Source organism: Micromys minutus, assembly GCF_963924665.1.
Source record: "Micromys minutus genome assembly, chromosome: 4".
NCBI lineage: Eukaryota > Metazoa > Chordata > Mammalia > Rodentia > Muridae > Micromys > Micromys minutus.
This window is the reverse complement of record NC_137973.1, coordinates 69,840,244-69,862,707: the sequence shown is the minus strand read 5'-3', so window position 1 is coordinate 69,862,707 and position 22,464 is coordinate 69,840,244.

The following is a 22,464-nucleotide window of genomic DNA, read 5'->3' as shown; positions in this document are numbered from 1 at the left end:
TGGCTGTGGGTCTTTGTATCTGTTTCCATCAGACACTGCTGGATGAAGCCCCTTGGGAGACATTTACGTTAGGTTCCTGTCTGTAAGCATAGCAGCGTATCATTAACAGTGTCAGGGGTTGGCTCTCTCCCATGGGGTGGGTCTCAAGTTGGGCCAGTCATGGCTGACTACTCCCTCAGTCTCTGCTCCATCTTTATCCCTGTGCATCTTGGACACAGGACAAATTTTGAGTTGAAGGTTTTGTAGGTGGGTTGGTGTCCCCTTCCTGCCACTGGACATCCTGCCAGGCTACAGGAGGAGACCACTTCAGTCTCCATATCCCCAGCTGCTAGGAATCTCAGCTAGGGTCACCCCCACAGACTCCAGGGAGCCTCCCCTGTCCTGGAATATTTTTAATTAGGCAAATTTTGCCTTGGAAAATCCCTAAGTATTTTGTTATTCTTGATGCTCTAACAAGTTGAATTATTTTTTAAATTTCCTTTTTAGGTTGCTCATTCTTAGTGTATAGAAATTCAACTAACTTTTGTCTACTGATATGTATTTGGAGATTTGTGTGGTGTGTGTGTGTATACATATGTAATCACTAGAATTTTCTGTATATAGCATCTGTCATCGATAAGGAGAAGTAATGTTACTCCTTTTCTGATTTGCATCAAAAATTATATGTATTGACTTTATTTCTGATTTACTTTTAACTGCTTTTATTTTATTTCAGCTATTATGTGTAAAGCTTCCAGTTCTGTGCTGATAAAAAAATATACTTTGGACAAAGGCAGCCCTAATTGTCTATGCTTTTAGTGGAAAAGTTTTTGGCCTTTCAACATAATTTATAATGTTTCCTGTTTCCTATTATGTTGTAGTGCTTTCTATTCCTGGCTGGTTGATTATTTTTCATCAAGAAATGTATTGAATTGTATTAAATGTGTTCTTTCTGAATCCACTGATACGATTATTCTACTTATTCAGCTGATGTATATTCATTGACTAATTTTAATGGGTTAAACGATCCTTGCACAGTGATAGTTTTTCTCTCTCTCCCTCCCTCTCTCTCTCTCCTCCTGTCCCCCCATCAAGATATAAGTCCTCAGACCCATACCTGCCTGCTACCATGTTTTTTGTCTTAATGGACAGGGACTAATCCCCTAAAACTCTAAGTAAAACTAAACAGGTCCCCAATTAAATACTTTCTCTTATTAAAGGCGCCTTAGTCTCTCCACACAATAGAACAGTAATGAAGACAGATCTCCCTTGGTTACAGAGTACAGCCCTTCAAACTGGCCCTTAACTTCGGTTTGCTAATATGTTGCTGAGGAATTTTACAACATTGTGGCTAAAGGATATTGGTCTGTAGTTTTTCTTTCTCCAAGTGATTATCAGGGTCACAATCAGGGTAAAGCAGCGTCACAGTGTGATCTAATAAATGTTTCCTCTTCAAGTTCTTGGAAGTTTTTGAGAGTTGGCATCATTTCCTCATGAAATATTTGTCAGAACTCAGTGTGAAGGCACTTGGCCCAGAACTTTTCTAGAAAAGTTTTTGATTAATGATTATTCAACTAATAACAGATCATCAAAATATATTGAAGCAAAACCCTAGAGCACTGAAAGGAGAAACAGAGAGTCCCTCACCAGCTGCAGACTTCAGTACCACATTTTCAACAATGGCTGTAACCACCAGACATGGATTTTTAACAATAAATTTTAAGTATGGATTTTTAACAATAAATCCACTGTGGGGTCTCTGCCTGTGCTTCTGTGGTGTCTCCTTAGTGGATTTGATAGTCAAGAATTGGTCCCTTTCATCTTGGCTACCAAGTGTGTCAACTTATAGTTGTTTACAGTACTTACAGTACCTACAGAAATCCTATAATTTCTATAGTATCCATAGTTAAATCCCTAGTTTTATTTCTGATTTTAGTAGTTTGAATCTTTCCTCTCTTTTAGGCCATCTAGCTAATGGCTCCTCAATCACTGATCTTTTCAAAGAAATTTCTCTTGGTCTCACTGACTGGCACGTTGTTTTTCAATCTTCCATTTCACTTACCCCTGCCCTAATCTTTACTGCTTTCTTCTGTGAATAGATTGGAATTGGATTGCCCTCTTTCCTCCAGTTCCTTAAATTGGAAGCTTGGGTTGTTGATTTGAGATTTTGGTTTGGTTTTTGTTGTTCATGTTGTTTTTTTAACCTAAGCATTTGTTTGTGGCTGTAACTTTCCCTTCAGTTTGTTCTGCTTTGAATGCAAGCTAGATACTTGCTTGCACAGTTTTTCCATTTGCATCCACCTCTAAATGCTTTTAAATTTCTCCTGTGATTCTTCTTTGACCCTCTGGTTGTTTAGGAATGTGGTGTTTAATTTCCATAAATTCGGGAATTTTCCAGTTTTACCGCGGTCACTGATCTCTCAGTTCATCTTTCATTGCTATCTGGCCTTCCAAATCTGAGGCTTAATCTGCAGAATAGCATATGGTCAGTCCTGAAAGTGCTATGTGAACCAGAGACCTTGCAACTGCTGTCCCCATCTGTGCCCTGCAGGGGGCGCTGGGCTGTCCCTGTCTGTGCCCTGCAGGGGGCGCTGGGCTCTAGTTGGCTTCTTCCCTGTAGTTCCCCTTCTTCCCTGATGGCTGCTGTTGTATTCACTACTGAGTAAGGCAGTTAAGTACCAACTACAGCTGGAAAGCTACCCTCCTGCCTTTGCATTCTGCTGTGCTTTGCTCCATATATTTTTAATGGCCTGGTGCATAAATATTTACAGTTGGCATCTCTAACTTTATGTAACCATTTGTTAGTATAAAATGCCCACCTTTTAACTTTTGTTAACTTTATGGATTAAAGTCTACTCAGTCTGAGGTTACTGTGGCTCGCCTCTGCTCTTCTGTTTAGCATTAAAAAAATCCTTTTTCTATTCTTTCGTGTTCAGTTCACGTGTCTGAGGCTCGAAAATCCGTCTCCATGGACAGCGGATTTCCCTGTGTCCTTTGTACCCAGGCTGCCAATCTCTGTCTTTTAATTAAAGAGCTTCATACATTTCCATTTCTATCAGTTATTAAAAAGGAAGGTCTTGCAATGTCATCTTGTCTTTTGTTGTCTACGTTTTATAATTTGTTTGGCTCTTGGTTTTTCTTTGTTTGGTTGTTTGTTGTTTTGGTTGTTTTTCCTCTTATTATTTTCTTTTGTATCTGGTTGATGTTGCCCACATGGGAATTCCACTTAACCATTTGCTCTATCCTTAATCCACAGCAACCTACTATAGATCAATGGAAGCCTAACTTCAGTACTCTCTGGGGGCACCACTCCTGGTTGGCCCCATTCCTACCTATGGCTGCTGACATCACAGCCTCATCTGTATATACTCTGTACGAGATGGAGCACCTACAGTCCTTTCAAGTGCGTCAGTCTTTTGGATTCCAGAGGAAAGGGTGCATAAAATACCGACTAGCTTTGATGTATATACCGTCATTATAAATCCTCCTTCCATTGGAAAGTCTGACAGTTTTGGTGTTTGTGTGCTTGCTTGCATTTTAAGTTACAGCTATGTGTTTGTGACTGAGAATCACATGTGAGAGTCAGTTTTCTTCTCCCATCACACGGGTCCTGAGGATCAAACTCCAGTTGTTAGGTTTAGTGGCTTTGCCCACTGAGCCATCTTGCTGCTTTGTGGAATTTATTTATTTATTTTTAAAATTTATTTATTTATTTATTTATTTTGCTGTTGAGACAGACTCTCGGGTAGAAAGATTGACCTCAAACTTAATAGGTAACCAAGGCTGGCCTCAAACCCCTGATCTTCCTGCCTCCGTCTCTCAAATGCTTAGGTTAGTTGTGTGACACCACACTCAGGCCTAGGTTGATTAATTTAAATACGCTCATCTCTTCTCTTAAAAAACAAAACAAAAAAAAATTTTTTTGATTTTAAATGAGTTTCACACCAAGTACCCAAGTCTGCTCATCTCCTTGTTCCTTCACATCCACCCTTTGCCTTGCAACCTCCCCACACCCCAGATAAAATACCCCACACCACACACACACACACACACACACACACACATCACCACCACCACCAACAACAACAACAACAAAGCCCAAAGCATAGAAAATAATTAGTTGTGGAAGCTGTGGCATGTTAGTGTATCCCGCAATAAATCCTTCTGTCCATATATCTAACCTTGAAAATATTCATTGCAGAGAGTCATTGGTCTGGTTTGAGATCTGTGGCTTCTATGACACCATCAATATCGGACCCTCACTGGGACTCCTCCCTGTATCTTGTTGCACTGTGTCATGAGGTCCTGCAGCTTTGGATCAGTACGACTGGCCCTTTCAGGCAGCTCAGTTGTTTGCAGACTCTATAGATTTTTGATGTGGGCCAATTCAGAGCCAGGATCTGAGCCTAGGTGATAACTGAGCCTTGAGGCTCTTCCTTATCTGCACAACCAAGGCAAGCTCTCCAGAACTGCTGTGGATGGCCAGGCCACCCAATGCCACCATCGGCAGGAGCAGGGTCAGCTCTCCCGCAGTGCCTCCAAAGCCAGCCCCACAGGGCTGCCAGTCAAGGTGCAGGGCCCACTCTCCCAGGAGCTCCCTCAGGACTGGCTCACGCATGGCTTTGTCATCAGGACAGCTCCACTGCACTGCCCAGGGAAGGTTCAGGGCCTGCTCTACCAAGTGTTGTAGACAGAGGTGGACAGGGCAGCTCACCAGCTCTTATGACACCAGGGCCAGTTCTCCCAACTCCCACAGGTAGTGAGGGGCAGGGGGAGCAGGGAAGGAATCACTCTTAAATCATTGGTCTTGCTTGATCAATCTTTTGTCATCTATTCCTCTGAAGTATTTCAGTTTTGGACTTACTGAGACCTGTGTTCCAATGTGCTGGTGACCTCTTCTGCCTACTTAAATATTCCTTTGGCTCCTCCCACTGAAACTCCGTGCACCTCAGTTACTAACTTTTCGGCTCCAGAACTTCTTTTTCAGATCTTTTTTCAGAATTTTCTAGAGTTTCTTTTCGAATGTGAATCTTTACCAGGCACGACCCAAACGGTCACTTTCTAATTTTCCCTGTATGTGCGCATGATCTTGACTTCTGAATTACTAGGACCACAGTATGCTCAGAAATAGAGGAAGGGATAATAGATTTATTTTCTCACGATTTTTGTCCATCATGGGAAGGAAGGAATGGCGGAAGCTCTTCAGATCTCAGCAGAGCAGGTAGGAGACCTCTACTTAGCCTTTAAAGACCCACTGTGGGCAGCATGCAAGGCAGACCACTTCTAAAGGTTCCAAAGACACTGAGGAACAACTGTTTAAAACACAAGCTTCAAACACCATCCTCATTATCATCATCATCATCATCATCACAAAGCACCATCTGTAAACCAATATGTTAACATTGTTGCAAATTGGAGTAACAAACTCAGGCCAAGAATCTATTGAGAGCTTAGTCCCTGAAGTTTTACATCCACAGCATCTGCTCAGGGCTCAGGGAAAGTATATGGGATTGGGAATTGGACCTGAGCACCCTGCTGCCTTTTTTTTTTTTTTTTTTTTTTTCACCTGAAAGGGGAATAAGACTTTATTTATTTTGGAGCCAAATATGAGTGACATGTGTTAAGTTAGCTATATCTAGACAAACAAATGCCCAGTCACTACAAGGGGACCCCCACAACACACCATCTTAGAATTTAACTACAGCCCAAGTTGGTGAGAATAGTGAATGTATTGGGTTTTCTTACAGACCAAAGGGAAAGGGTTACTTACAGTTGGGGGACCCAAGGGGGAGAATCTGCCACTCAAATCATGGCTCAGAAATTCAGACACAGATTACCCAGGTACAGTCTGCCAACATGGCCAACAGTTTCAGGGAACATTTATAGTTAAAAGAACAATCAATAAAAAAGTTAAAAGAACAATCTTGAAAACATATTGTCTAAAAGAACAGACTGATAGATTACAGCTAACAGAAGTCTCTGCTATAGGCTTAAATGCTCTTTGCTGACACTAGGGGTCTAATTTTCCGTTACAATAAAGACACTGACATTCTCTCCAGTATGAAGACTCTGATGATAACTGAGATATAAAGAAAGCAGAAAGCTTTCCCAGGAAAGACCCTTTGCTGTCTGACTTTGATTTCTGTTGCTGGGATGAATGCCATGACTAAGAAATAACTTAAGAGAGGAAAGGATTTATTTCCACTTAGGAATTACAGTTAGTCAACCAGTTCAACCAGGATGAGAGCTCAAAAACCTTCAGTTCCTCTCCAGCTGGCCTAGGTTCTTATGTAAGAAGTATCGGGCTCATGGATGTGCAAATTAATGTAGAAAATGGAGAGCAGCATTTCTCCACTTGGGGGTCATGACCCATTTGAAGGTGGAGAAGATCAGAAAACACAGATTTACATTGCAACTCGTAACAGTAGCAAAATTATAGCTATGAAGTAACAACAAAGATAATTTTATGGTTGGGGGGTCACCACAACATGAGGACCTGTATGAAAGGGCCACTGTCACTAGGAAGATTGAGAACCGCTGGCTTAGGGTTTAATGTCTGCCGTCTAAATGAGATGGAAGAAAAGTGCAAAGCAGAGGAGAGGATTTCAGTTCCTTCCCGCCTGCTGAAAATCACCTCAGCATAAGCTACTTCTGCCAGCATAAGCTGAAATGGCTTTCAATAAGGAATTGTCATAAAGGAACCCCACAGCAGTGTCCGCCACTGTACTGCTGTGACCAGAAGCAGTTATCAGCATTTGGAGGTTTCCCTTTGCCTGTTTTCCATTCACAGACTGTATAAACTGTCCCAGAAACCATGCAAGCTGACCTACCTGCCACTGCTGCTTATAGACTGTATAGATTCTGTAAGTGGGAAACACTGGGATTCACTTCTCTTTGCCACCCTGCCCTGTTGGTAGACATTACCAGCCTTCAACAGACTCCCCAGTCCCAAGATCGCTCAGCACAGATTTGGCAGGGCAGGCAGATGCCTTACTGAGTGTCAGCCTTGATTCTGTCCTGAAAGTCATGTGATGATCTCACCTCCCCCCAAACCTACTAGCTGGGGATTCTGAAGGCTGAGGATGAAATCAAGGCGCTTTCAGCCTCAAACGCACAATTGCTTGATGACACGTTATTATTCTTTTGGATTTCTCTCTAATCCAATGCACCGGTACAGAGGACTCGGGGAAATAAGCCACAAGCACTCAGCTCTCTTGTTCCCTCCGAGGGGAAAAATGCTTTATTAACAAAGTTATCAGACAACCGAGGCAGAGGGAACTAAGTGTTTGATGTACTGACTCTAGAATTTAAATCTTTCAAGCCCTGTGTGCCTTCCATTATCCATGTCTAAGAGGAACTCTGACCTTAGTGACAAAAAAAATGACTAGAAGACATTTGGATTTCTTATTCAAAAGGCCACATAACTCCCTGCTTGTGCCCCAGTTCCCCTGGGGAAACAGAAGGAGGTCACCCTTGTTCCTTGATCTCCTTACTTAAATCAAACAAGGGCAGATCCTGCTTTGGATCATCGTCCACAGGCTCCAAATTCCGGTTCTTTGAACCACTTCTCTAAACTTGTTCCCCTTCTTCGCACACTCTCCCTGTCACCAGATGCTGCTCGCTCTGAGTCCTCACAATGATTATGGAAGTGTGAGCCGTCGGAGTGGTTCTCATGAGTCACATCAGTATGTGGGCTCCTTTATCTGGTGTTAGTTACATAAAGCCACTTCGCATCCTGCAGAGGAAGCCATGCTTATAAACAAACAATCTATAAACAAACAATCTGAGCGCTAACACGATCAAGGAGAAACGATGGAAGCTGGAAGCGGGGCAGCCTGTCAGAACCCTGCTGACTCATAGCTGCTTGTCCTGCGGTGCTTGGGCCTCTGGTAAGCTAGGCAATTACTCTGTCACTATGCGTCACCCTTAGCCATGTTTAGTTTCTTAAAAATCTAGCAGTCTCTTGAAATTGGAAAGCTCAATCAATTTATTTTATCTTTATTTATGTATAAGAGTGTTTTGTCTGCATATGTGGTAAAATAATATATATGCCATTATATGTAGTAATGTATATATTATTGTGTGTCTATGTCTGTGTGCGCATATCTATGTGTGTGTGTGCGTGTATGTGTGTGTGTGTGTCTGTGTATGCATGTCTATGCGTGCATGTCTACCTGTGTTTGTGTGTATGCTCGTGGTCGGTGCCAGGAGAGGTCAGAAAAGGACATCAGAACCCCCTAGAACTGGAGTTAGATGGTTGTGCACAACCACATGGGCACTGGGAATCAAACCCAGCTCCTCTGCAAGCGCAGTGAGTGCTCTTAGCTGCTGAGCTACCTCTCCACACCACTCTTTAATTCACTTTTACAAATATTACATGAAACAAGCTGTAGTTTATATATTGCTTTAAATGATTTCCTAAGGTGATTTAGCCACTAATTAAACAAAAGCCAAAAGACTGAGTTTACTGTAAAGTGTGTTAAAGACCTAAGTCAAGCACATCTATACATAGATCCAGATGTATAAACATGTGTACATCAGGTACACATCTGTAATCTGGGCAAGTGAAGGGCAGAGGTAAGAAGATTGCAAGTTGGGGACTAGCCTGGGCTACACAGTGAGGCTCTGTGTCACAGCAAACAAAACACATCCTAGAAATGTCAGAAGGTCAAGTCTCATCACTTTAGTGATTGACAGCAAGGGGGAGGGAACAATAGGAGAGCATCGCCATAAGGAAGACATGGATTATATGGGGAGATAATGAGAGCATACATTGACTGAAGGCTTGGCGTGTGACAGGATCCACCCAATCATTCCCCATATACTGTCTTCTATTGTTTAAATACTATCAGATGCTCATCATCATAACCTGTTTATGAAAAAGGAAATGGAGAAGACAAATGGCTTGTCGAAAGTCATGTGTCCAGGAAGTCATAGGGCTGGGGTGCTTAGAGGTCAAATTCCTAAGTTTATCTTTGTGCCACAAGACCCAGAACTCCACCCCTACCCACACACATCTGTGTATATTTGCTTATATTAGACCTTACTTTGTATTGAACAATAGGCAGCTCAATGCCAACATCGATTGGCTTTATTACTTTATTTTCTTGGTGGAATACAGAGCTCATGGTAGGATTCTGTTACAGGCATAAAGCGGGAGAGAAAGCATGCACTGTGTGCTCCTCACAAATGAATCCTGTCCTTGTGTGTCCCATGCCTTTGGTGGTTCATGGATAAATGAAGTTAAAGAGGGTGTCTGTTCAGATTAGTCCTTGAGCTGAGTAAAAATGAATACTAACATACTTCTAAGTTGTTGTTCATGAAAATAACTGATGGGTGATGCACACCTTTATTCTCAGCACTTGGGAGATCTCTCTGAGTTCAAGGCCAGCCTGGCCTGTAGAGCAAATTCCAGGCCAGCAAGGGACATGTTGAGAAACTGTCTTAACCTCCACCTCACCCCAAAGGAGGAGGAGAGGAAGAGAAGGAGTAGACCACTTATCACAATAGTGACATTATAGCAAGATTAAGAAAATCTTGATATAACGCATAAGACACCTCTTTTAGAAGAAAGCCACTTTAAGGTGGGGCTTGGACATTCTTCATGCTTCCATAGAAGGCCTCCAGAAATGGTGTGACATGGGAAAAGTATTGCAAACCTCTGAGCCGTATTCTTTTGCTAGTGAAATATCTATTTAGTATCTCCAACAATAGTCTAACAGATTCTCAGCTGCCATCCTCTACCCAGTCAGACTGCAATCTGTGTTGTGTTTGTTCATGGCCTCAAAATCCAAATGCCTAATTAATCCTGTGTCTGTGCAGGTCACAGAGGGCACCACAGTAAGTGTCCTGATTCTGAACATACCTGAGTTAGAACCATCAGGACTTGACAAAATTACATATGGAGTATGTTTTTAAAAGGAGGAAAAAAAAATCACTCTATGAATGGAAGAAATATCTCAGCAGAGAGACACTTCCTACTAGACCAATGACCTGAATTTGATCTTTGGAACCTACCTGGTGAAGGGACACAACTCCCCCAAGTTGTTCTCTGACTTCCATATGTCTGTGTACACCTATGACCACTATGCGTGTATGTGTGTGTGTTTGTGTGTATGTGTGTGTACATACACATATGTACACACTAAATAAATGTTTGTGTGTATGTGTGTGTGTACATACACATATGTACACACTAAATAAATATTACAGTTTCTTTGAGGGGTTGGTGACTCAGTTCAGTGATAGGGTAGTTGCCTAGGAAGTGCAAGGAATGAAGTTCACCCATCCAACACTTGAAAGAAAACAAGATTAACTTTAAGGATTCTCACTACATCTCACAGGTGTTCTTTCTCCTATATAGACTGGTCTGTTTAAAGGTTTAGAGGAATTTAATCCAGCCACTTGGCTGCTCTGGCAAGGGGTCACATTCAAAGATACAAACCAGCTGGAAGAGAGACATGACACACCTTTAATCCCTCTGACTGCAATACAGTATACACTTTTGATCCCAAACAATGACATTTAACTGAGGGACAGACAAAGGGACAAATCAGAGAAAGATTTGACAGAATGAGTCAGAGATAGAATATGCCCAGTTCTCACAAGAGTGGGCAGGATACAGAGGCTACTTAAGAACAGTGAGGGAGAGTTAACTAAGTTCAGTCCAGTGCAGTGGAGTTCACACTGAGTGCAGTTGATCTCAGTTCAGGCCAGAGCACTTGAGTCAGAGAAGTTCAGACCATGGAGTTCAGAGGCAGTCTTTCCAAGCAGAGCAATTCAGTCAGAAGCTGAGAGAAGCCTATTTGAATCAGTCAGCTTGGAGAGAAGTTTGAGCCAGAGCAGCCAGCCAGAGTTCAGAAAGATAGAAAGAATTTATTCAGCAGCAAATCTCAGAGGCTGAAACATTCTCGGCCTCCACTAGCAGATGGAGGCTAGAAACTGAAGACTTCAAAGTCTAGGCTTGTAGAAAACTGGATTGTATGGAGACTAGGAGCTTCCAGACCTAGGCCTAGGAATAGTTAGAAACACTCTGGGCTTAGCCCACCCAAGCCATGTATTTTTAAAGTTTGGGTACATCTCTCATCTCATCCCTTCCTCTCAGGAAATAAAATCGATATTTACATTTACACAAAGGTACCCACATTCTTCTTACCAGCTACTGTGTTAAGAATATGCATGTGATCTGATAACAGACAGTTGAGCTTAGCTGGGTGCTTGTCTGTTAAAGGAACAAAGACACTCTTTCCTGGAGGTGATACCTGAGGAATCTGCAACCACCGTGGTACCAATCTGAGGATAAACTAATATGGCGTTAGGGCTGAGCTGAGTGAGTGCTAGAAGAACCGGGAAGGCTGAGTGACCACAGGGAGTCCCCGAGTCCCGGATCTGGAAGAGAATATTTCTGTATTATTTAAGATAGCTGGATAGACACAGACAGGGTCCCTGTTAATTGCAACTCGAAGTATCTAGTCAGAACCTGCTTTTGTAGGGCTTTGCAACCCATCTGTCTTAGAGTGACGTAGCAAAGGATTTAGAAATGTTTCCAGTAGACTCAAAACAGCAGACCTGATGGTATAATACTCTTGGCCAAAGGGAAAAGATTTGGTAAAAGGAAACGAGCTGGGTAAGAAATCAATCCCAGTGTGAGAGCAAGCAACAAATCATACGTACACTGATTTATGACACAGAAGGAAACAAACCAGTTGAGAAATTGTGTGTGCAAATCCCCAGTGCTCCAAGACAGGGTTTTCCAACTGTAGTCTCTGACTTGCTCGTAGGTCACATAAACATTTTATTGGGTCTAGACTAGAACTCAAAAAGTGCAAGAGAACGGGTAGGATGTGATAGACAGCCCAGGACAGTCTGAGGCATGATGGCCCTGGGCACTGTTCCTAAAATAATGAGGTTAGGGCCGGAAGACACACTTACTCAGTCCCTGATTCCCCAGGGGGCAATCCCAGGGGGATTAAAATAAGGCTGAAGTGGCAGTGATTATAGCTGGAGTGTGGAAACATAGTGGGTTGTACTCCAGCCCTGACTCTTCCCCTTGCTCTTCCTTCCTGGCTTTCAGGATGACCACTGAACTACTGCACAAGCACCAGGACCATGGGAAGGACTTTAACATCAGGGGAGACGGGAGTGAACCTGAATCAACAGAATCAAATTGACGTGAAGGAAAAAACATAACTAAACAAAGCACTTAATGAACCAAATAAAGCCTTTGTGATGGTGTATATATGTAGGTGTTTTTAATAGGATAGGAAACAATTTTTAAGTTTTTAATTTACTACTACTACTACTACTACTACTACTACTACTACTACTACTACTACTACTACTACTATTAGCTATTGTTTTGTTTTTGTTTTGGACATAGCATCTCTCAATGTAGTCCTGCCCTGGAACTTGCTAAGTGCACAAGTCTGGCCTTGACCTCACAGAGATCTCCCTGCCTGTGTCTTGACTCCTGGGATTAGGTATATGCCACCATGCCCAGCATAGGAAGCAGTTTTATTTAAAAGAAAAAGACTTAGGGGAACAAAGATGATCCTGGGAGGGATAAAAAAAATTTAGGCCAAAACATAAAAATTAGTGTCAAAATTTTGTAATTGTACATAACAGAAGTTTATGGTCTGTGGTGATTTGGATGAGAATAGCCCCATAGGTTCATATTTATACACTTGTATATGTGGTTCCCAGAAGTGAACTGTTTAAGACGCATTAAAAGGTGGGACCTTATTGGAAGAAGTGTGTCACTGGGAGTAGGCTTTGAGGTTTCAAAAGCCCTGCACCTCTGCCTGAACCCCTGCCTGCACCCCTGCCTGAACCCCTGTCTGAACCCCTGCCAGCACTCCCACCTGCACCCCCACCTGCACCCCTGCCTGCACCCCCTGCCAGCACTCCTACCTTCACCCCCACCTGCACCCCAGTCTGCACCCCTGCCTGCTGCCTTCAGGTCAAGACTTAACCCACCCTCTAGCTTTAGTTAGCTGAAGGGTACCACCTTGTCATTGAAAGATGTTTAGAAAATGTGTTTAATTCTTTTACTACACTCAGTACTAAAATGTCTGTATGTCTTATTAAGTGCAGTAAGTTCTATTGGGTACAGAGACAAGTGTGATCAAAGATGGACAGGATCTCTACCCTGTATCTCTTAAGCTGGATGATTTCTCTCTTCTCTTTTGTTTTATACAGGTTTTGCATTTCTTTGACTTTTATTGTGTGTACTGAATACTACATATGTGTTATTCTGATTGTTTGCTCTGGTTTATTACCAATAAAGTCCTGTTAATCACACACACACACACACACACACACACACACACACACACACACACACACACATCAGGACTTAAGCTCCCAGCCAAGGCTCCAGTGTTGAGAATACCGGCCTGCTTCTACACTCCACTCCGTACCTTAATGATTACAGACAAACTCTAACTGTAAGCCATCCCCCAGTTGAATTCTTCCTTCTTTTATAAGGTGCCTTTGTCATAGTGTTTCACCATAGCAAACAAACAAACAAAAAACAAACAAACAAAACAGGAACTAAGACATGGCCTCTGAACCCATTTCAGAGAGTACAATAGGGACAATAGGGACAGTCAGGAGCTGAAAACCTGGGGCACCTGTGTTCTCCTCAGAAAGGAGCTGGGAGGGGCTCGCTTTGTGTCTACACTGACAAGAACTCACAGGAAAACTGGAGAATGGAGAATTTTTTAAAAAATAATCCTAAAATATGGTCTTTCACAAACATCTAAAAGGAAGAAAAAAGATAAGCCAATTGAAAAAATATAACATTCCAAATATGGCATTATTTTCCTTAAAACATAAAGTTTTCGTTAATTTTGAGAAATCTGGAAAGCAACTGCATTAATAAAAGCATTAATGAACAAAATGTATATTGAATATAAAAATACGGCCCTGTCTTCAGATGCTCAAAGACTTAGCCAAATGGAACTTGAGAGTCTTTTGGGCAAGTTGGTCTAGTAACAAGTTGCAGCTTATAATATGTAATAGTTTCCACTTACTGTTTAAGATGTTTTTATTATAAGTGTGTTAAACATCTTTCTGTCTTTTCTTCTCTGTGTATTATTGAAGAAGAAGAAATTTTTAACATGTATGTGGTGTACATAAACTCTCATAGGCACACACATCTAACCATTAAAATAACAAATATGCCTTTTTAAAACAACAAAGAAAAATATTTTTAGCAGGGTGAGTTGCCATCCAATCTTGTTTTAGGATATTACAAATGGTGTTTTGGTCTATGTTAAGAGCATTTTTCTACCTTGACATGCACTGACAGAGTATGACCCACACAGTCAGAGAACCTATAATTTTTTCTATATTTAACCTTGGTCAGGCCCTCGTTAGCATTGAGTCAAGCTCTTGGTTTCTGAATTACTAGAGAGCTAAAGAGGAGTTGGAAAAAAGCCAAAGGGAAGTGACAAAAACCATTCAGAGGACGGAGGCTGAAACCTGGGGAAAGCTGAGAGCCCAGCTGAGCTCACCTTGGAAGTTGCAGGCTGAGGACTGACACTGATTTAATAAGTTTCCTCAAGAATTGCGGCTTGTTTGGAGGAAGATGCTAGCTGGCTTTTCTCCATCTCTATAGAGATGAAAAATTAGATTAGGATGCAATGAGAGAATTTGACCCAAGGCAGAACTCAGCCACATAGGTGATTAAATTCTGTCATTACCATCACTGGGGAGCTTTGAAAATATGCTCACCAACCATTATCCTGGAGTAGTTTGGGCAATTCACTGGAGGAGGAGATCCCTTTCAACTCTATGTCTTTATATATTCTCAAAAGCCACAACAAAAGGCAGGCATGGCCCATCAGTTAAGAGTGTACACTGCTCTTCCAGAGGATCTGAGTTCAGTTCACAGCTCACATCTGCTTGTAACTCCACATACTGAGGTGTGTTATGTATCTATTGGATACCTGCTGTTTCAAAGAGTATGCTAGTCCTGGGGTTCCCATAATGAGTAGAACAACATCTTAGCCTCCAGTTAGGAGGTGAGCATAGGGAATTGCTTATCAATCCAGGACTCTGCTTGGCTTGGGCTATGTGCACACAATGGACTCTCATTGGTGTGTACTTTGTACACATGACTCTTGTAACAATGTATTTAACAATCTAGAAAACCCCATACTTGCTGGGTGTGTCCACCCCACTCTGAACAAGAGATTGAGTTTATCTTTCCATAAGATCTAACAAGAACTTCCCTTTTGCAGATAGCTTCTATTCTAATAATTTAGAGCATACATGGATATGAAAGATAAGACTCCAATCCAGCTTAGAGTGGTTTATGATACATGCCCAGAAGAAAATGTGTCCTTTGAGAGAACAACTAGGAAATCCCTTTATTTACCATCTTATACCTACCCATAACTGGGTCTGCATATGAACAAAATCAGACTCAATATGGAAAGGCACATGCAATAGAAAATAGCTTATATTACTTAAATATACCAATCAAAATAGAAAACCAGCAAAATAGCAGCAAACCCCTCTGTTATAGAATATTTGAACCGGTTTCTAGTTAGCACACACCTTTCATACCTGTGGTTGGAATACAAACATGCCCTCAATACTTGCCTTTAACCCCAAACAATGAAGGTAAAGTTAGTTTATAAAAGAAGCACTCATGTTTGAAAGTGATGCCTAATTGTGCAATAACTCTGGAACCGCTCTGCACACCGGACCAGGGATTTTAAATGACTTGCTGAGATTAGGACATATTTATACAAGACAAAAAGTATCCCTAAACTCTATATTTCTAATTAGATGTGCAAAAAAAATGTAGTGCACTTAAGAAAACACTCAGCTTTTAAAGTTAGTAATACACAAAGCCAGCAGCCTAGTTCAAGCTTAGAAATGGGATGACAGAGCCTAGTGAACCACATTCTATGGAGCGGTTTTTGCTGTGTTCAGTCTAATCCAGGACTAAAATGTCCCGACACCAGACTATATGACGTGTTCTTTTTCTTTGCTTTGCCAAAGATCTGCAGAGCGGCCTCTGCTTAGCTTCACTCTACAGGTGCTGTGAGTATTGATTGTTGGCTTGTGTTGAGACAGATTGTTCCAGAATGGCCTCAAATTTGCTACATAGTTAAAGATAACCTTGAACTCCCGATTCTCTTGCCTCTGCCTTCTGAGTGCTTAGATTACAGGGAGGTACCACCCTGTTTTTACAGAGTACTAGGGATCAAACCCAAGGCATGTTAGACACTCCACCAGCTGAGCCACACCTCCGGCTATCATCTGTTTTGAAAAATGCCTCATCTAACCAAAGCTCTCGGTCCGTCAGTGTAACTTTACATGGTTCGGAAAGCACGTGGAGGATTCCTGAAAAGCCTGCTACACTTGATTATAATAAGCATGTTTTTACATGCTGACAGGGCAATCTTTAAACAGTCACATCAAAATATTCTGCTTTGGTGATATCGCATGAAATATATACAGAAATTTAATTCCATGTTTACAGCCTCCATCTGACCAGTCTTATTTGTCAGATCTGGTTAGAGGCATTTTGAAAGAGAACCAACTCTACTGTTAAATGGAATCTTCCTGTTTCTGTGTTATCAGGGCAAGGCAGCCCATATGTGGCCCAGGGAAGAGGAAGAAGGTTTTTGCAAGCAAACAGGACTTCAAACACACACACTCACATAATGAACACAGTTTAAAAATACATATTAAAATGTATATGTTTCATTTCATATATATATATATATATATATATATATATACTTATTTAAAATAACTTCTTAGTTTATAATTTGTCTGAGATAAAAACTACTGAATTATGCTTGGAAGTAGCATGCCTGTAATGACAACAGAATGACTTCATATATACACACATGCAATTATACATATTACACACATGTGTGTGCAACTATACATATTAAACACACATGCAATTATACATATTACACACATGCATACAATTATACAAATTATACACACACATCACTTAAATGTTGAAAGTACAAGGAACAACATTATAATAATACAATCTAACAATATAATGTAATAATGTCTGTTTGGGGCTTGCTCAAGGAAACTTATTTTTTCAGTTTATGGAGATGTGAGAATGAGAGCAGGGTACAGACAGGGCTGGTGTCCCTGTTCTCTAGTGGTTCTGTGTGTGTGTGTGTGTGTGTGTGTGTGTGTGTGTGTGTGTGTTTGCATTTGCCTTCTCTCCTTAACAGGGATAATAGTCACATTCAGTTAGGGTCCAGCCACGAGACTCTCATTAATTATCTGATTTCTAAGTAATATCTAACATTTATTGTACCACGATAGACATAAGTGCTTTGGTATGTGCATAGATCGGACTGGAGGGATGGCTCAGGGATTAAGAGCACTGGCTGTTCTTCCAGAGGTCCAGAGTTCGAATCCCAGCACCCATTTGATAGCTTGCCACTGTCATAGTCCCATGGGATCCAATGCCCTCTTCTGGTGTGCCGATGTACACACATACAAAATACCAAAATACATAAATAAATCTTTCTTTTAAAAAAATGAATGTATATATTAACTAGCTTGTCCTCTACCAGTCACAGAAAACAGACTAAGCTCTTATCACCATCTTGTAAGGATTGGAAGGAAGAAATAAAATAACCAAATTAAAAAAAAAAAAAATATATATATATATATATATATATAGAGAGAGAGAGAGAGAGAGAGAGAGAGAGAGAGAGAGAGAGAGGTTATGGGTAGAGGTCAAAGCACTTGGGAAGCAGAAAGCACCAGAACAGGAGAGCAAAAGGCTCAGACCTGGTGACCGAGAGCAGGAGCTTCCCACAGGATTAGAGAACAAAGCAGACTGGTCCGGGAGGTAGATCACTGCACCACCCTGCACCAGGTAAGTCCCCGAAACCCAGGGCAGGACAGAGATCAGGAGGAGGCCATGCAGGGCCACAGGGTTAAAGAAAAACAGTTTCAAGAGAAAGGGTTAATCTTGAACAAGCTGCTCAACCGGAGGGGCAGCCAGGGGTTATGATATTATCATCAGCTTCCCAGGAGTAGCACAAGGTCTTCAATATCAAATTGCCTGGAGCTTCATTTGTGGGAATTCAGTCATTTGGAAACTGTGACCAAGCCGCTTGATGTTTCAGAGTTTAAAACGTCTAGGGCATTAACTCTGAAGAATACGGTACTTTCCTCTGCACACTCTAATAAGCTATTGCTGGCAGTAATGGCTTCTCTGCCTAGTCTTCCTAGGGTTTGCAGACATCTTGGTAAAGGGCACATGAGTGCAGTTCCAGGAGAGACATACGAAGTAATTTGGGACCCTGGCTCAGACAGGGTATGAGACATTTCAGACAAGACCAGCTGAGAGTCACGGGTTATAAAAAACAAAACAAAACACTGACCTGAAAACCATTTGGTTCATTAAGAAAGCAACAACAAGTCTTGAATATTTTATATTGGTATAGATTATTGTATATTGATAGAAATTTAGGGTTATTTTGTTCAAGTTTTACTTAATGTATTGCACATATGCAACTATTAAAAAAACGTAAAGTTCTAATCTTATGAAAGCCATTAGTAGAAATTGTTTAGGATAATTAAAAATGTAAGTTAGTAGTTAGTCACTTATAGATGATCTTACTTGTTGTCTTGTTCAGTAATAGTTTAGTTGGTTACAGAAATGGGCTTTATTTAGCCCCTTGCAAATGTTTTCAAAGTTAAGCAGACAATAAGTAACTAGAAAGAAGCAACATAGTCCATTTAGATAGACTAGAAAGATGCATGGTCTTCAAACACTTCAGAGAGTTATGGGTGCTTTAATAATAAAAGGCTTTTCTGACAGAGAGGCACGTCTGCTCCTAGCAGCACCCCCAATCTACCTCAAAGGAGATGGTAGGCTCTGAAGAATCTCCAAATGAACTTTGCTTCATTTGTGGCAGATGGCCACTGGGCAAGAAACTGACCTCACCTCAACTGCTGACAGCAGGCACCCAAACTGGATAAGCAGGACACAGGAGAGTTGACCGCTCAGCTTGCAGAGACAAGGGAGGCCAGTCCTTCAAATTCCCTGCTTCACAAATAGGTCTGTCAGATATTCGGGGCCTGTAGGCTGATGACTGGATTCCCCAATGACACAGAAGAGCTTTGGGTCACCGTCGAGGCAACCTTCACTCTCTGTCATGTCTGTACTTTTGGAAGCTGTTTGCTCTGCAGTTCTTGTTTTCTCAGACAATATTTGTCCTTCTCAGGTCTCTGATGGGACTGAAGACTAGAGAATTAGAGTTTCCTTTATTGAAGATTAAAGACATAAAAGCTAAGACGTTTAGGATCTTTAAAAAAATGCCTTAGGGTTTAAAAAGATGTTTTTAAAAGTGGTAAATTGCAAGTTATGATAAGAAAGTGATTTAAGTACAAAACTTTGTACTCACAAGGATAGGATAGTTAGAGGAGTGCTTCCTCCATGCTCTCCAATAATGTGGATTAAGGCAGCCAAATTATTACTACATAGTTCTTGTAATTGCTCTTATTGTATATGGTTTATTGATATTAGAGGAAAAAAACATTGTTTGGACTTAAAGGGGGAAATGTAGCAAGAATTTTGGTTTCTTTAAAAACCCAGTTCTGTTATGTCAGTATGTTTTAGTTTTAATCCCAGGTGTGGGATAAGAGGCTGCCTCACAGAGGGTGATTATGATTTGTCTCATGCACTAACAGGAGGTGTGATCTTTGTGAGCTTCAGATAGTTCAATTCTGGGGACTGTGGAGAGAATATAAATGGGAGAGCAGGAAAGGGGCTGTGGTGGCTGCTGCTCCCCTGCTACTGTCCTAGATGCTGCTGATTCCCGGTTTGCAGTTTGCCAAGTGGCTGTGAGCAAAGCAATAAGAAAAACAAACTGGAGAGATACCCTGACAATGAACACTGGACTTGCCCCAAGGAACCCAACTCCCCTAATCAGCAGGGAATAGCCAAAAAAGATCTGAGTCCCTTTCCCCCTCTAACCTTCTTTCTCTCCTAGCTAGTGTTAGGGATTGGAAGACATTAGTGTGGAATAAGGTTTGGAAGGGAGGAGCTAACAGAAAGAACCCAATAAAATAGACACACAGAGACACAGATAGACAGACAGACACACACCACCAACAACAACAACAATATTGTATCTCAGGTCTGCCCTGTTACCTGTCTGTCCCAGCACAAATCTCTCTCAATGTCTTACTTTTCTTAGTCTCACCCTGTAGGCCAGGCTGACCTTAAGCCTGGGCTTCTCCTACATCCATCTCCTGCTGGATTAGTCACGTGCCACCAGGACTAGCTTTCCCCCTTCTCATTTATGGAAGCTTCCCCATTCCCATTGTTCACATTAAAGATCTCAAAGTCTTCCTGAACTCCTCCCTCTCCCTGTCTTGGCCATAACTCGAATGGTGGCACAGCTATACACTGCCCAAAGGAAAGGAGTTGTGGTTTCCACTTTCGGACAGATTTGTGTACTGAGTACCATCATTGTGTGGTAGCTGGCAGTTCTGAAAAGTAAGCACCCAATAACAACCATCTAAGAGATGGAAAAATGTCTTGATTGTGGCCATAAGAGGGCATTTTACCTCCTACACCGAATTGTTCCAAGCCCTCCTGGCCTTCACCCTTCACGTTCAGCCACTCAGCACAGCAGCCAGTCTTACGCCTCTGGTCTGAACCCTCCAGAGAGCTTCCAGAGAAAGAAAGCCAGTCCCTACCACAGCCTCTGGGCTCTGTCCCTGGTGGTGTTCTGGCCTCACCCTCTGCCCACCAAATTCCTCTTCCATGGTTCTAAGCAGCACTTGGCTCTGTCCCCTCTCCTTTGTTGACTTGCTTCCTTTCTGCTTTCAGGTTCTCCCCCAAATGCTATCTGCTGGGTGTGGCCTTTCCTGGGAAACACACACACACACCCCACTGAAAATCACAGCTCTGACTATCATTTCCTTTGTGACTTTTAGGTCACAGCACACACCGCCACTGAATTGTGTGTGAGTAGAGTGTATGAGTGAGTTGTGCACGTGCACACAGGTGCACATGTATGTGTGCAGGTGCACATCTGTGTAGGTTCACATGTGTGTATAGGTGCACATGTGTGTAGGTTCACATGTGTGTGTGCAGGTGCACATGTGTGTTTACCGGGGTGGGGGGGGGGGCAGAAGTTGCTCTCAGCTGTTGTTTCTTGGAGCCTCCATATTTTCTTATTTTAGACAGGGTTTCTCACAGGCCTGAATTCACTGACTAGGATAGGCTGCTGACCAACAGCCAATGATCTGCCTACCTCTGCCTTCCCATCCCATCCCCATGCCTGGCCTTGCACGTGGAAACTGAGTTCTCACTCAGGACCGCCTGCTTGATTTCTTCTGCACGACTTATTGCTCTCTCGTTAATTCGCGCATTTGTTCTTTCAGTTGCCGTCTACGGGACGACTGCCTTGTGATGCTCCATGTGGAGTTTAATGGCTATCGAGGTAAAAGAAGATGTAGCCTGCACTGAGGTGTCGAGAGGCGTTTGTGAACTATCGAGACACAAATAGAATAATTCCATTCAGTGAGTGTGAGGTTAAAGGATCAGAACTCTGCCTTTCAGAACAGGAAATCCCTAACCAACTCCTCAGCACTTCTGGGAGGTAAGGGCCCAAGGTGAAGGCTTCAGCCCACAGGATGGAGGAGGGCAGCTTCTGATCGAAGTTTTCACAGGCTGGTGGGCAGGCATGACTCACCAGCTGTCATCCTGATATGACTGGAACTGGGGAGGGGAGGAGCCAGAGGACTTCAGCGGCATCTCACAGAAACCTCCCAGGAGGCCAGATGGGGACAGAAGGGAGGAGGGGGCAGGGCACAGAAGGAATGAGGCTGCTGAGGCCCCGAGTTGCAAGCTGCTGCTTTGATGCAGGTGTTTTGAATGGGGTTGACCCAAAGGTGATTAAATTTTCAGCTTTCCCAAATTACCAAGTAATTATGCAAAACAGCTGTCTCACCTCAGCCCAGATGAGCAGTCCCTGTCATCTCTTGCATCTGGGATAAAGCTCAGGGGAGAGGTGGAGCCTGGGGCCAAAACTGGGTCCAGGAGGAAGGTGAGAACTGGACCTCTGGCTAACAAACCCACACATACCCCGAACACTATTCACCCCCACCCCCATTGATATGCAGCAAACACGGTCCAGGACTCCTGTATTCTCTCTGAGCTGCAGTTCAGCACCTCCGTTCCTCCCTTGCTGGTACGGTTAGTGGTACCGGCCTATTGTTGGTCCACAAATGCTGTGTTTTATTTACCTGGTGTTTATCGCTTCCGTTAAAACCATTTAGAGGATGAATATCTCTCTGCTTTTATGGCCTCTGTATAACATTCAATTTATCTCATGCTGGGAGAGGGAGGGGTGATCGGGAGCTAGGATGACTTAAATTCTAAGAAATATAAAAAGTCTCCGGGTTGAAAGCAACTCAGGGGTGCTTTTCTGAAACACACTTTGGAAACTGGCTACAAGTTTT